Source organism: Gorilla gorilla, chromosome 1 (genome assembly GCF_029281585.2).
Source record: "Gorilla gorilla gorilla isolate KB3781 chromosome 1, NHGRI_mGorGor1-v2.1_pri, whole genome shotgun sequence".
NCBI lineage: Eukaryota > Metazoa > Chordata > Mammalia > Primates > Hominidae > Gorilla > Gorilla gorilla.
In genome coordinates, this window is record NC_073224.2 from 62,257,638 (window position 1) to 62,272,821 (window position 15,184).

The 15,184-nt window shown below is 35.2% G+C and overlaps 1 non-coding gene across 1 annotated transcript; it reads left to right on the top strand.

Annotated features, from left to right (window-relative positions):
* Positions 1-12,777: 12,777 nt before the first annotated feature.
* Positions 12,778-12,880, top strand: LOC115932238 (U6 spliceosomal RNA). The gene has a single exon (XR_004068554.2). It is a non-coding gene; the product is annotated as a U6 spliceosomal RNA (small nuclear RNA).
* Positions 12,881-15,184: the final 2,304 nt, after the last annotated feature.

A 15,184-nucleotide genomic window follows, 5' to 3' on the forward strand; every position in this document is an offset into this window, starting at 1 on the left:
ATTTGGTTCCATAGTATTTTCCAGTTCTGAAACCCTTAGTTATATGCTTTATACCATTGCCTTTTAATTTCTACAAAAATACTAACTGATTATTAGTTGATTTATTCAGAAGCCCGTGCTTTCAATATGTAATGCCACATGTTCTCTACAGCTATAATGTATTGCCACTATTCTCAGTTTAACTAAATTGAATCCTTCAAATCTGTATTCTCTCTGGTCCTTTGCTGAGGTAGCTACATATTTGCTCTGTGGTATCACTTTCCTCTTTATGACAGATTGTGGGTACAAAGTTTAAAACCTTTCAAAAATGGAGAATGAACATAAAACTGATTTTGCCAGGCCAAGGACTGCCTGTGCCATGCCATTACATGTCTCTCAGAAGCTGTATCTAAAGAAGAGCTCAGAACCTTGTTGTTTAAATACACCATGCTGACCTGGCACAGTGGTCACGCCAGTAATCCCAGCACTGGGAGGCTGAGGCGGATGGATCACCTGAGGTCAGGAGTTTGAGACCAGCCTGGCCAACATGGCGAAACCCTGTCTCTACTAAAAGTAAAAAAAAAATTAGCTTGGCGTGGTGGCACGTGCCTGTAATCCCAGTTAATCAGGAGGCTGAGGTAGGAGAATTGCTTGAAACTGGGAGCCGGACGTTGCAGTGAGCCGAGATCTTGTCACTGCACTCCAGCTAGAGCAACAGAGCAAACTCCATCTCAATAAATAAATAAATAAATAAAAATAAAAATAAATACTCCATGCCTATATCATAAGTATGATATTGCATGAATTATCTTAATTAAAGGTTTGCTGATCCTGATGTAGATCGTAAGGGTGGAAAATCAAAGGCAACTAAAAGAATTTCTAAAATTACATGAAATATTTTTGTGTAGTCTAAAAATATGAACCTCTTAGCTTATTGTTACTCATGCTTAGTATGTACTTTAATAACAAGTATAACATGATTCTAATTTACTTTCAGCAACTTTGACTTATTCAATTTTAATAGCAGTAATGGATGTGGCAAAATTCTAATAAGTGTAAACCTAGACAACAATTCCTTACCATAAGCCTTATTTGGTAGTAAAACTATAGCAAATATTCTATGACCCTACTATTCAACAGATAAATGCTATATTAAATAATTTGTGAATGTAATGAAAATAAAATTATTCTATTCTGTACCTTGTCTTATATTTCAATGAGTATATATTTTAATACTGATTTGTAAGACCTAAAAACATTCTGTAGCTTTCTGCACAGCTGTATAAATATAAAAATTATAGTCCTAGAAGAAACACATTACAGTTTAGGAATGTAACTCATATATTATGAAACATTATTATATAAAATTCTGAGTACAGGAAATACAGTTGGTTTCAATAAAAAAGTGTATAGAATATATTTTGATTTGATCAACATAACTTGCCTTATTCAAGACAGACATGATTTGCTTAAATAAAACCTATTCTTTATTTAAAAAATTCAATACTAAGTAGCAAGAAATAAACAAAAAAGAAATGCTAAGTTTAAATTTATGAATGCGGCCAGGCACAGTTGCTGACTCCTGTAATCCCAGCACTTCGGGAGGCCGAGGCGGGTGGATGACCTGAGGTCAGGGGTTTGAGACCAGCCTGACCAACATGGTGAAGCCCCGTCTCTACTAAAAATTACAAAAATTAGCTAGGCATGGTGGTGCATGCCTATAATTCCAACTCCTCGGGAGGCTGAGGCAGGAGAATCGCTTGAACCTGGAAGGTGGAATTGCAGTGAGCCGAGATCATGCCATTACTCTCCAGCCTGGGCGACAGAGCAAGACTCCGTTTTGGATTTTTTTGTTTTTAAATTATGAATATAAATATCCTCACAAAAGGTAAACTTTGAAAACTTGTCTTAAATCTTTACACGATATTAATATAAATTAAGAAAATTGCAGATGTTACATTGAATAATAGAAATCAAGCCTCAAAATAGTGAAGCAATAAATGAACTCCTCTTAGAAGGCCCCTTGAAAATTTACGTATTTCTACTTCTTGAGAAGCTGTGATTTATTGGTGTTCTAGAGCTGCCATTTCCTCTTGATTTCAAGGGCAAGAGGAAGTATTCAAATGTGCAGAAATCTCTGAGGAGATTCATGATTTCCTGCACATTAGTCAGGATAATTGGTAAATTTGCTTCTTTTTGCATAGTCCCAAACTACACCTAAGCACAGTGCCTCAGACAGAACATAATTTATTTCTCTCTACTGTGGCCAATCAATATGGATAGCCAGTCTCTGTTACACAAAGACCCAGGGATCTGGGCCAGCAGAGCAGCTCTGCCTTACACACCTAAAAGGAAGATGGCTCCAATCAAGCCCTGATGCATGCAGGTGGAGAAACAGAGAAGGGAATGACACATGCAAATATTATTTTTAAACATAAGCTAGAAGTTGCTGAACTTCTGCCCATGTCTACATGGTAAGCAAATACTGACCCAGCCATGGCTGAGTGGAATAGAGGCTGAGCATGTAGTATCTAGCTGGACAGGTGTATGCAGGGAAGAGCCGAGTAAAGACTTGAATTAGGAGTTGGAAACTTCTGTCAAGGCAGCCAGACGGAGCATGAGAACTCACTCACTATCACGAGAAGAGCAAGGGGGAAATCCACCACCATGATCTTCATGATTGTTTCCTCAGAGTAATGAAAAACTAAGGGCATGGGAAAAATATATTTTTCTTTATAATCTATTATACGTGTAGTGAAATGAGGATATTTGGTGTATAAAAACTGATGTCAGTGAAGATGAAGACTTAAGACCAAATTTCATTTGGCAAAAATCGTTTTTTAATTGTTAATCCAGAAATATTTATTAACATGCTAACCACCATTATTACATACTGGTTGGGAGCCTGAACCCAGCAGCCAGACTACCAAGAGCCAAAACCAATTCAGTGACTACCAGTATGGGCCTAGGAAAAATAGTTACCCTCTCTGTGTCTCAGTGTCTTCACATGTTAAATAATGGTATTCATAATAAATGTCACATAATTATAAGAAGGAACAATAAATTACAAGTTTGTCATTTAGAATCATATTTGGTACATAATACTCATTCCATGTTCAAAAACTACAATTCGTAATCGTCCTTGCTATTCTTATTTCCTTTTTTTAATTATTATTCAAATAATTGGGAAAGATGACTTTACTACTGAGTTAAATTAAGAGAGTACATATTCTAATTTATCTTACTGGCAGCAGTATTTTTTTGACTTTTACTCACAATCTCCTTTTCTATTTTGCTTCATAATGAAAGCCATGCATTTTTGAGATAAGACATGAGGATTTGTTGTATACATCTCATGTGAACCTATTGCTACATTCACATGAAAAAAAATGCATATGAAATTGACTCTATAATTTCATTGTATTAGAACTACATTTTTACCAACTGGAAATCACAGCCACAAAACAACACTCTGTTTTTACCCTTATACTATCAATATATGTTATGTGCATTATTTAAAATATAAACAGAATGTTTGCTTCATAAAACAATTTAAAAAGTGGAACTTATTCTTTAAAAATAAGTAAATTCTTTAAAACTAAGTAAAAGAAGTCAGAAAAAATAATACCATACAATTCAATGTATCAAAAATTCTAGAAACTGCAAATTGATCTATGGTGATAAAATGCAGATCAGTGGTTCCCTGAACATGAGTAGGTATATGTCAGAAGGGGCAGAATGAAGGACAGTTGGATATGGTTAACACCTTGATAGCAGTAATGATTTCACAGTTCTACATTGATATGGTTTGGCTCTGTGTCCCCACCCAGATCTCATGTTGAATTATAATTCTCAATGTTGGGGGAGAAACCTGGTGGGAGATGATTGGATCATGGTGGTGGATTTCCCCCTTGCTCTTCCCGTGATAGTGAGTGAGTTCTCATGCTATCTGGTTGTTTAAAAGTGTATGGCACTTCCCCCTTTGCTCTCTCTCTCTCCTGCCCCACCATGTGAAGAAGGTGCTTGCTTCCACTTCACCTTCTACCATAATTATAAGTTATCTGAGGCCTCCCAACCATGCTTTCTGTACTGTCTATGGAATTGTGAGTCAATTGAACCCTTTTCTTCATAAATTACTCACTCTGAGGTAGTTCTTTGTAGCAGTGTGAGAATGGACTAATACAGAAAAATGGTACCAGAGAAGTGGAGCATTGCTATAAAGATACCTGAAAATGTGGAAGCAGCTTTGGAAACAGGTACTGGGCAGAGGTTGAAACAGTTTGGAGGGCTCAGAAGACAGGAATATGAGGGAAAGATGTGAAACTTGCTAGAGACTTGTTGAAAGATTTTGACCAAAATGCTGAGAGCGACATGGTCAATGAAGTCCAGGCTGAGGTGGTCTCAGATGGAAATGAAGAACTTCTTGGGAACTGGAGTAAAAGTCACTCTTTCTATGCTTTAGCAAAAAGCCTGGCAGCGTTGTGCCCCTGCTCTAGAGATCTGTGGAACTTTGAACTTGAGAGAAGTGATTTAGAGTATCTGACAGAGAAATTTCCAAGTAGCAAAGCATTCAAGACAGCATATGCTCATATGCATGAGCAAAGAGATTATCTGGAACTGAAACTTATATTTAAAAGGGAAGCAGAGTAAAAAATTTGAAAAGTTTGCAGACTGATCCTGTGGTAGAAAAGAAATTCCATTTTCTGGAAAATTCAAGCCAGCTGCAGAAATTTGCATATGTAAAGAGGAGCTGAATGTTAGTGGTCAAGACCATGAGGAAAATGCCTCCAAGCTGTTTCAGAGGTTTTTTAGGTAGCCCCTCCTATCACAGGCCTGGAGACCTAGGAGGAAATAATGGTTTCCTGCTGCTCTATGAAATAAACATCTGTATGTCCAGGCAGAAGTCTGCTGCAGGGGCAGAACCCTCATGGAGAACATCTACTAGGGCAGTGTGTGGGGAAAATGTGGGGTTGGAGCCCTCACACAGAGTCCCCACTGGGTCATTGCTTAGTGGAGCTGTGATAAGAGGGCCACTCTCCTTCAGACCTCAGAAAGGTAGATCCAATTACAGCATGCACTTTGCACCTGTAAAAGCCTCAGTCACTCAGTGTGAGCCTGTGAAAGAAGCTACAGGTGCTTTACCTTTCAGAGACACAGAGACAGAACAGCCCAAGGCTGTGGGTGCCATCCCTTGCATCAGCATATCCTATGTGTGAGACGTGGAGTCAAAGGAGATCATTTTGGAGCTTTAAGATTTAATGACTGCCCTGCCAGGTTTCTGACTTGCAGGGGGCCTGTAATCCCCTTTGTTCTTGCCAATTTCTCACGTTTCAAATGGGAGCATTTACCCAATTCCTGTACCCCGATTGTATTAATATATTGAAAGTAACTATCTTGTTTTTTTATTTTATAGGCTCATAGGGGGAAGGGACTTGCCTTGTCTCCAATGAGACTTTGAAGCTATACTTTTCAGTTAATGTTAGAATGAGTTAAGATGTTAAGGGACTGTTGAGAAGGCATGATTGTATTTTAAAATGGGAGAAGGACTTGAGATATGGGAAGGGCCAGGAGTGAAATAATATGGCTTGGCTCTGTGTCCCCACACAAATATGTTGAATCGTAATTCCTGATGTTGGGTGAGGAACTTGGTGGGAGGTGATTGAATCATGAGGGTGGATTTCTCTTGCTCTTCTCATGGTAGTGAGTGAGTTCTCATGAGATCTGATGGCTCACCAGTATATTGCATTTTCCTCTTCGCTGTCTCTCTCTCTCTCCTGATCCATTTTGCACACAGTTTTCAAAATGCATTAGATTTTTTTGAGTCAGGTTTTCATGCACTCCTGTATTTAAAAAAACTCTCTGTCGATATCTCTGTCTTAAATTGCAACAGGTACATACTAATTTTATGAGAAATGACATTTTTATAATATTTTTCCCAACCAGTAATATAATATGTCTGATATTTTAGGCCTTATTTATTTCCTTCTTTAAATTTTGGATTTCATTCAGAATCATACTTTTTAAATTTTACTTATAGAGTTTATATATATATATGTATATATGTAGCTTTAATTTTAATGATATATTTTCATTTCCATTTGTAACTATTAAACCCAAGTATAAGAAATAAAAGCTTCATCAAAATCAATACCAAATGATCTTAATATTTTGTAAAATATTTTATTTGGCCTTTATTATTTTCTAACAAATTAATTTTGTCCATTCTGAATATTTATACATTAATTTTTGTTCCTTAAAAAATTGACTAGGATATTTTAAACAAAGCTTTATAATTATGGTGGTCCTCCTTTATTTGTCTTAGTAGTAAATAATTCCATTGGCTTCAGGTGCTAGTAAATTAGAATATAATAGATGATACAAGTTATTTCTTTTTGAATTTTTCCAAATTTCAATAACTTTTCTGGTACAAGTGGGTTTTGGATACATAGGTGAATTACATAGTGGTGAAATATGAGATTTTAGTGCACCTGTTGCTTGAGTAGTTGAATGTGTGTCAAATATGTAGCATTTTATCCCAAAGTCCCCTACTACCCTTCCCCTTCTGAGTCTCCAAAGTCCATTATACCACTCTATGCCTTTGCATACCCATAGCTTAGTTTCCACTTATAAGTGAGAACATACAGTCTTTTTGGTTTTCCATTGCTGAATTACTTCATTTAGAATAATAGCCTCCAGCTCTATCCAAGTCTCTGCAAAATACATTATTTCTTTTTATGGCTGAATAGTATTCCGTGATATACACACATATATATATGTGTGTATATATATGCATATGTGTATATATATGCATATGTATATATACATATGTGTGTATATATATGTGTGTGTATATATGTATATGTATATCTTGGAATGCTATTTATATATCATATATATGTTATATATATTATATATGTTATATATATCATATATATATTATATATGTTATATATATCATATATATATTATATATGTTATATATATCATATATATATTATATATGTTATATATGTTATATATATCATATATATATTATATATGTTATATATGTTATATATATCATATATATATTATATATGTTATATATGTTATATATATCATATATATGTTATATATATTATATATGTTATATATATCATATATATGATATATATATTATATATGTTATATATATATCATATATATGTTATATATATTATATATGTTATATATATATATCATATTCTTCATTCTTTGGCTGATGGGCACTCATGTTGGTTCCATATCTTTGCAACTGTGAGTTGAACTGCAAAAAACATATGTGTGCACGTGTCTTTTGCATATAATGACTTATTTCCCTTTGGGTAGATATTTAATAGTGGGATTGCTGGATCAAATGGAAGAATTTACTTTTAGTTCTTTAAGGAATCTTCATCCTGTTTTCCACAGAGGCTGTACTAATTTATATTCCCACCAGTAGTGGATAAGCATTTCCCTCTTCACCACATCCACAGTAACATCTATTGTTTTTTGACTTTTTAGTAATGGCCATTCTTGCAGCAGTAAGGCGGTATTTTACTTTGGTTTTAATTTGCATTTCCTTGATAATTAATGATGTTGAATACTATTTTCATATATTTGTTAGGCTTTAGTATATCTAAGGACGTCATTTCTGTTCAAGTGATGGGAAGGGGGGATTTCCTGAAAAGTCAACTGAGATGTTTATCAGTCCAGGTAGAGAGGTTACTTCTTGTCAGGAGTGTACACATGAAACCTGGGCAAGTCAATCATCCTCTCAGCCATGGGAATAGTCACCCATCATGTCTTCCTGTCAAATCAGTATTAGATAGCCAGTACAAAGATGACTTCCAGGGTTCTGCTAAGGACAGCCACTTCTGTATAGTGCTAAGATGCTCTCATGTCAGCTAGTAACACTTCTTAAGTTGTATACAAAATGATGGTCATTAGAACCAACCCAAATGTCCAACAATGATAGACTGGATTAAGAAAATGTGGCACACATACACCATCGAATACTATGCAGCCATAAAAAATGATGAGTTCATGTCCTTTGTAGGGACATGGATGAAGCTGGAAACCATCATTCTCAGCAAACTATCACAAAGACAAAAAACCAAACACTGCATGTTCTCACTCATAGGTGGGAATTGAACAATGAGAACAGATGGACACAGGAGGGGGAACATCACACCCTGGAGCATGCTGTGCGGCGGGGGAAGGGGAGAGGGATAACATTAGGGGATATACCTAATATAAATGAGGAGTTAATGGGTGCAGCACACCAACATGGCACATGTATGCATATGTAACAAAACTGCACGTTGTGCACATGTACCCTAAAACTTAAATTATAATAAAAAATAAAAATAAAAGAAAGAAGAGGAAGAGAGACCTGAGCTAGCACACTCAGCCCCCTCACGATGTAATGCCCTTTGCCAATGGGGGACTCTGCAAAGAGTCCTCACCAGCAAGAAGGCCCTCACCAGTTGGTGTCCCTCAACCTTGGACTTCTCAGCCTCCATAACTGTAAGAAATAAATTCTTTTTCTTTATAAATTGCCCAGTTTCAGCTATTCTGTTATAAGCTCCAGAAAATGAACTAAAACTCTATCCTTTTAACCTGAGCTTTAATAAATGTTAACTCTTGCTGCCCTTTTCCTAACTTTGTACATGATTAACTTCTTTGTAGTACCCCATAGCTTCTCTCCAGACTTGGCTTCTTCCAAGACTGCTGACCCCAGGATTTAAAAGCCTATCTTCACCTGTAATACCCACACTCTGGGAGGCCAAGGCAGTACAATCGCCTGATGTCAGGAGTTCAAGACCAGCCTGGCCAACATGGTGAAACCCCGTCTCTTCTAAAAATACAAAAAATTAGCCCGGCATCGTGGTGCATGCTTGTAATCTCAGCTACTTGGGAGGCTGAGGCACGAGAATCACTTGACCCTGGGAGGTGGAGGTTGCAGTGAACTGAGATCACACCACTGCATTCCAAACTAGGTGGCAGAGTGAGACTCCGCCTCAAAAAAAAAAAAAGAAAAAAAACGGAAAAAAAAAAAGAAAATGATGGTCATTTCTCTAGGCTCTGTCTGAGACAAACCTTTCTTATGCTTCTGAGAAATTGGTTCTAATGTTAGGATACACTTATTTCATTTGTGGAGGTGACAGAGTGGGCAATTGAAAGAAACACAGAATGATGAACACAGGCTTAGTCCAATATATTCCCCAAATACCCTTATTGACTTTATCTTTTTAAAAATTTAAACACAAAGTAAAACAAAGGAGAAAAACAGACTCATTGTATTTATAGAAAACACAAGTCAGAAATTGATACTTTTGGAGAAAACTTGTTAAAAATATCAAACTTAAGTTTAAATATAAACATACTCTAAGATATCTAATAATAGAAACGTTTATTTTAAAAATATACATTTTAAAAATATACAGATGCAGTTTTTTACCCATTTGGGTGTGTATTTCAACATTATGGGGTGTGTTGTGTGTGTGTGCACACACATGCAATTGTGTGTTTGTTTGCATTCATATAACTAATGTGTTTATTAAAAAAAATCTCCACTTTAAAGGAATAGCATCACAATATATTCCAATACTTCAGAAATTTTTAATTTTAGGAAAAATTGAGTATCAACCAAAAAAGATAGTTATAGGCATACCTCAGACACATTGTTCCACATGTTTCCAGACCAGCATAATAAAGCAAATATTCAAATAAAGTAAATATTCAAATAGTCAGTAAAGACGTTCACCTAATTTCTTTTTTTTTTTTTTGGTTTCCAAGCGCATGTCAAAGTTATGTTTATGCTACACAGTCTGCTAAGTGTTTAACAGCATTCAGTATGCATACAACATTATGAGTTAAGTTCACCATCTTATATGGGCATGGTTCATAGTGCCCCAACACAACTAAAAATGAACAGTGAAAATACCTTAATTTAAAAATATGGTATTGCTACCATTTGTCCCAGCCATCCCATTACTGGATATATACCCAAAGGACTATAAATCATGCTGCTATAAAGACACATGCACACGTATGTTTATTGCGGCACTACTCACAATAGCAAAGACTTGGAACCAACCCAAATGTCCAACAATGATAGACTGGATTAAGAAAATGTGGCACATATACACCATGGAATACTATGCAGCCATAAAACATGATGAGTTCATGTGCTTTGTAGGGACATGGAAGAAATCGGAAATCATCATTCTCAGTAAACTATCGCAAGGACAAAAAACCAAACCAAACACTGCATGTTCTCACTCATAGTGGGAATTGAACAATGAGAACACACGGACACAGGAAGGGGAACATCACACTCTGGGGACTGTTGTGGGGTGGGGGAAGGTGGGAGGGATAGCATTAGGAGATATACCTAATGTTAAATGACGAGTTAATGGGTGCAGCACACCAATATCGCACATGTATACATATGTAACTAACCTGCACATTGTGCACATGTATCCTAAAACTTAAAGTGTAATAATAATAAAATAAAATAAAATATATGGTATTGCTAAAAATGCTAATGGTTATCTGAGTCTTCAGCCAAATCCTATCCTGTTTGCTAGTAGAGAGCAGTGCCTCAAAATTGATGGTTGCCTCCTGATCAGTGTGGGGGTTTCTGAAAGTAGGGTTTGCTGTGACAATTTCTCAAAATAAGACAACAACAAAGTATGCTGCATCAATTGACTCTTCCTTTCATTAAAGATTTCTCTGTAGCACGCAATGCTGTTTGATAGCATTTTACCTACAGTAGAACTTCTTTCACTAATGCAGTCTATTTTTTCAAATTTTGCCACTCCTTTATCAACTACATTTATGTATTAATAATACAAATACTTTGTTGTCATTTCAACAATGTTCACAAAATCCTCACTAGGGGTAGATTCCATCTCAAGAAACCACTGTTTTGCTCATTTATAGGAAGCAACTCTTCATTTGTTCAAGATTTATCATTAGTTTGCAGCACTCCAGTTTCTTCTTTAGGCTCCACTTCTAATTCTAGCTCCCTTGGTCTGCAGTTACTCCCTCCAATGATGTCTTGAATGCCCTCAAAATAACCCATGACAATTGGCATCAACCTCTTTCAAACTTCAGTTAATATTGATATTTTGACGTCCTTCCATGAATCATAAATGTTCCTAGTGACACCTAGAATGGTGAATCTTTTTGAGAAGGTTTCAATTTACTTTGCACAAGTCCATCAGAGGAATCATTGCCTACGACAGCTATAGCCTTATGAAATGTATTTCTTAAATAATAAGAGTTGAAAGTAAAATTACTCCTTCATCCATGGGCTGAAGAATGGATGCTTTGTTAATGGGTATAAACACATTAATCACCTTACACTGTTTCATAAGAATTCTTGGGTGACCCGGTGCTTTGGCAATGAGCAGTAATGTTTTGAAAGGTATCTTTTTTCTGAGTAGTAGCTCTCAACAGTGGGTTTAAAATATTCAGTAAACCATGCTGTAAACAGATATACTGTCATCAAGGCTTTGTTGTGCCTCATTTCTAGAGCACAGGCAGAGTAGATTCCTAAGGGCTCTAGGATTTTCATAATGATAAATGAGAATTGGCTTCCACTTAAAGTCACCAAGTACGTTAGCTCCTAACAAGAGAGTCAGCCTGTTTTCTGAAGCTTTGAAACCAGGCATTGACTTCTCCTTTCCAGTTACAAAAATAATGGAAGGTACGTTTTTCCAGTATAAAGCTGTTTTTTCTACATTGCAAATCTGTTGTTTATTGTAGCCACCATCATAAATTATCGCAGCCAGATCTTCTGCATAACTTGCTGAAGCTTCTGCATTAAGACTTGCTGCTTCACCTTGCACTTTTATGATATGGATACAGCTTCTCCCCTTAAACCTCATGAAACAACCTTTGCTAGCTTCCAGTGTTCCTTCTATAGCTTAGTCACCTCTCTCAACCTTCATGGAAATGAAGAGCATTAGGGCATTGCTCTGGATTAGGCTTTGGCTTAAGAGAATGTTGTGGCTTGTTTGATCTTTTACCTAGACCACTCAAACTTTCTGCATATCATCAATAAGACTATTTCATTCTTTTACTATTTCTTTGTTCATTGAAATAGCAACTTTAGTTTCCTTCAAGAAATTTTCCTTTGCATTCACAGCTTGGTTAACACTTTTGGAGATGAGGCCTCATTTTCAGCGTACCTTGGCTTTCAACATACCTTCCTCACAGTGGTTAATCACTTCTAGCTTTTTATTTACATTGAGAGACTTATTGGAAAACATTGAGGCCATTGTAGGACTAATTGGCCTGACTGAAATATTGTCATGTCTTAGGGAATAGGGCAGCCTAGAAAGAGGGAGAGTGATGTGAAACTGGTTGATTGGCAGAGCATATAGTATGCATACAACATTATTAATTAAGTTCACCATCTTATATGGGCATGGTTCATACTGCCCCAACACAACTACAAATGACAGCAACATCTATGATCAGTCACAGATCACCATAACAAATATAAAACTAATGAAAATATTTGAAATATTGTCAGAATTGCCAAAATGTGACAGACAGACACAAAGTCAGCACATGCTATTAAAAAAAAAATAGATCATATGGTCTTGCTCCAGGCAGGGTTGCCACAACATTTTAATTTCTTTTTTAAAAAAATGCAGTGATTTCAAAGTACTATAAAGCAAAGCACAATAAAACAATGTATGCTCACATATCTGTAAAGATGGGTTATATTTTTCTGTGGTAATTATTAGCTCCAAATCTTAGGGCTTTAAAACAGTAAAGAGTGCTTACTTTGATGGTATATACAAAAATGTGAATGATATAGAGAATATTAGCAGGGATCTTGAAGAAGGATGACACAGATTTGTGAAACATTCCATGTATTTTTGAAATATCACACGGTACCACAAACTAGGTACAATTATTATGTGTCAATTAAAAAAATAATAAAAGCAAAAAGAAAAATATGAATTTTCATCATTTACAAAAAATATTTATTTTTAAGTTTTCTGGCTCTCACTGCTGCACAGTTCAACTAATTATAAGTTTTTACGATGTCCTCTTTTGGATAATCAAGCTCTTGAAAGAACTCCTTCTAGAAACATGGTCAATAATCATAGAGGGAGGGAAGGAAGACCATGGTCACCAGTGCACTGACACTTGAAGGTCCTACTGGAAGTAACTGATGGAGCTTCCAATTGCATTTTACTAGACAAAATAAACAACTTAGCCAAACCTTACATCTGGGGAGTAGTTAGGAGGTACAATTTTACCTCATGCCTAGAAATAAAGAAAAATACAATTTTTGCACATAATAATTCTTACCGTCATCCACCCTTCAACTCATCAAACACCATTTGGTTCATTCTCTTTTCCCCATTCAAAATACACTCATCTCCAAAGAAGAAAAAGAAAAACAAAAAGAAAAAGTTTCTTATAGTGAGAACATTAAGCTCAATGTCGTGGACTTTTGTATAATATGTGGTAGTTTTGATTTAAGAAAATCTCTGCATTAAGCTCAGATGTGGCTTGTTTTGATACAGATTTCTGTGAGTTAAAATGACAAGTTATAATGCACATGCACACACACACACACACACACCCACAGTGCACACCCATGAGAGGAACAGAAACACAATAACAACCACAGAAACTGCCATTTACCTGTCAGAGGAAGAGACATCAAAATACCTAAAAAAGAAATTAAGAAAATAATTCCATTTACTATAATGAAAAACAAAAGAATGTATACAGATTCCTCTAGACCTACAAAAGGTTATATCTTGATAAACCCATCATATAAGTCGAGAACATTGTAAGTTGAGCCCTTCTAAGTCAGGATTGTCGGTATTTAGGAATAAACTTAACAAAGGAGGTGAATGATGTGTATACTGAACACTAAAAAACATTGATTAAAAAAATTAAAGGAGACACAAACAAATGTAAAGATATCACATACTTCTGGATTGAAAGAATTAATGTTATTAAAATGTATGTACTACAGATTTTACAGATTCAATGCAATTCCTATCAAAATTCTAATAGCATTTTTCACAGAAACAGAAAACAACCCTAAAACTTATATGCAACCAGAAAAGATCACAAATAGTCAAAGAAACTTAAGAACAAGAACAAAGCTGAAGGCATACATTACCTGATTTCAAATAATGTCACAAAGCTATAGTAATCAAAACAGTGTGGTACTGGCATAAAAAAAGACACATGGAAAAACAGAACACAATAAAGATCACAGAAACAAACCCATATATATATACATATATATATACACACATATATATACATATATACACATATATATACATATATACACATATATATACACACATATATATACATATATATACACATATATATACATATATATACACATATATATGTGTATATATATATACACACACACACACATATATATATATATATCTCCATTCAACTAATATTCAACAAAAGTGCCAAGAATACACAATGGTGAAAGAACAGTGTCTTTGTTAAATGCCATTGGGATAACTGGATGTTCAGATGCCAAGTAACAAAATTGGGCCCTTATATTATATCATACACAAAAATCAATGCATAGTGGATTAGACTTCAATGTAAAACCCGAAACTGTAAAAATCCAAAGAAAACATACGTAAAAAGTTCTTTGAATTTTTTTGGGGGGTATAACACCAAAAGCACACGCAACTAAAGCAAAAATATCTGTGATTACATCAAACTAAAAAGTTTCCACCCAGTAATGGAGACAACAATCAGTAAAGGAAACCTATGGAATGGGAGAAAATATTTGCAAATTATATATCCAATAAAAGCCTAATATCTAAAATATATAAGAAAGTTGTATGTGTATTTATATACACACACAAAACTCAATAGCAAAATATAATAATAATGACCTGATTTAAAAATGAGGAAAAGACCTGAAGAGACATTTTCCCAAAGAAGACATACAAAAGTCTGACAGGCATATAAAATGGTACTCAACATCAGAAATCATCAAAAAATGCAAATCAAAATCACAAAGAAATAAGAACTCACAACAATTAAGATGGCTTTTATAACAAAGACAAAAGATAACAAGTGTTGTTGAGGATGTGGAGCAAAAGGAACTTTTATATGCTGTTAGTGTAAATGTAAATTGGTATAGCCATTATGAAAAATAGTATGAAGGTTCCTT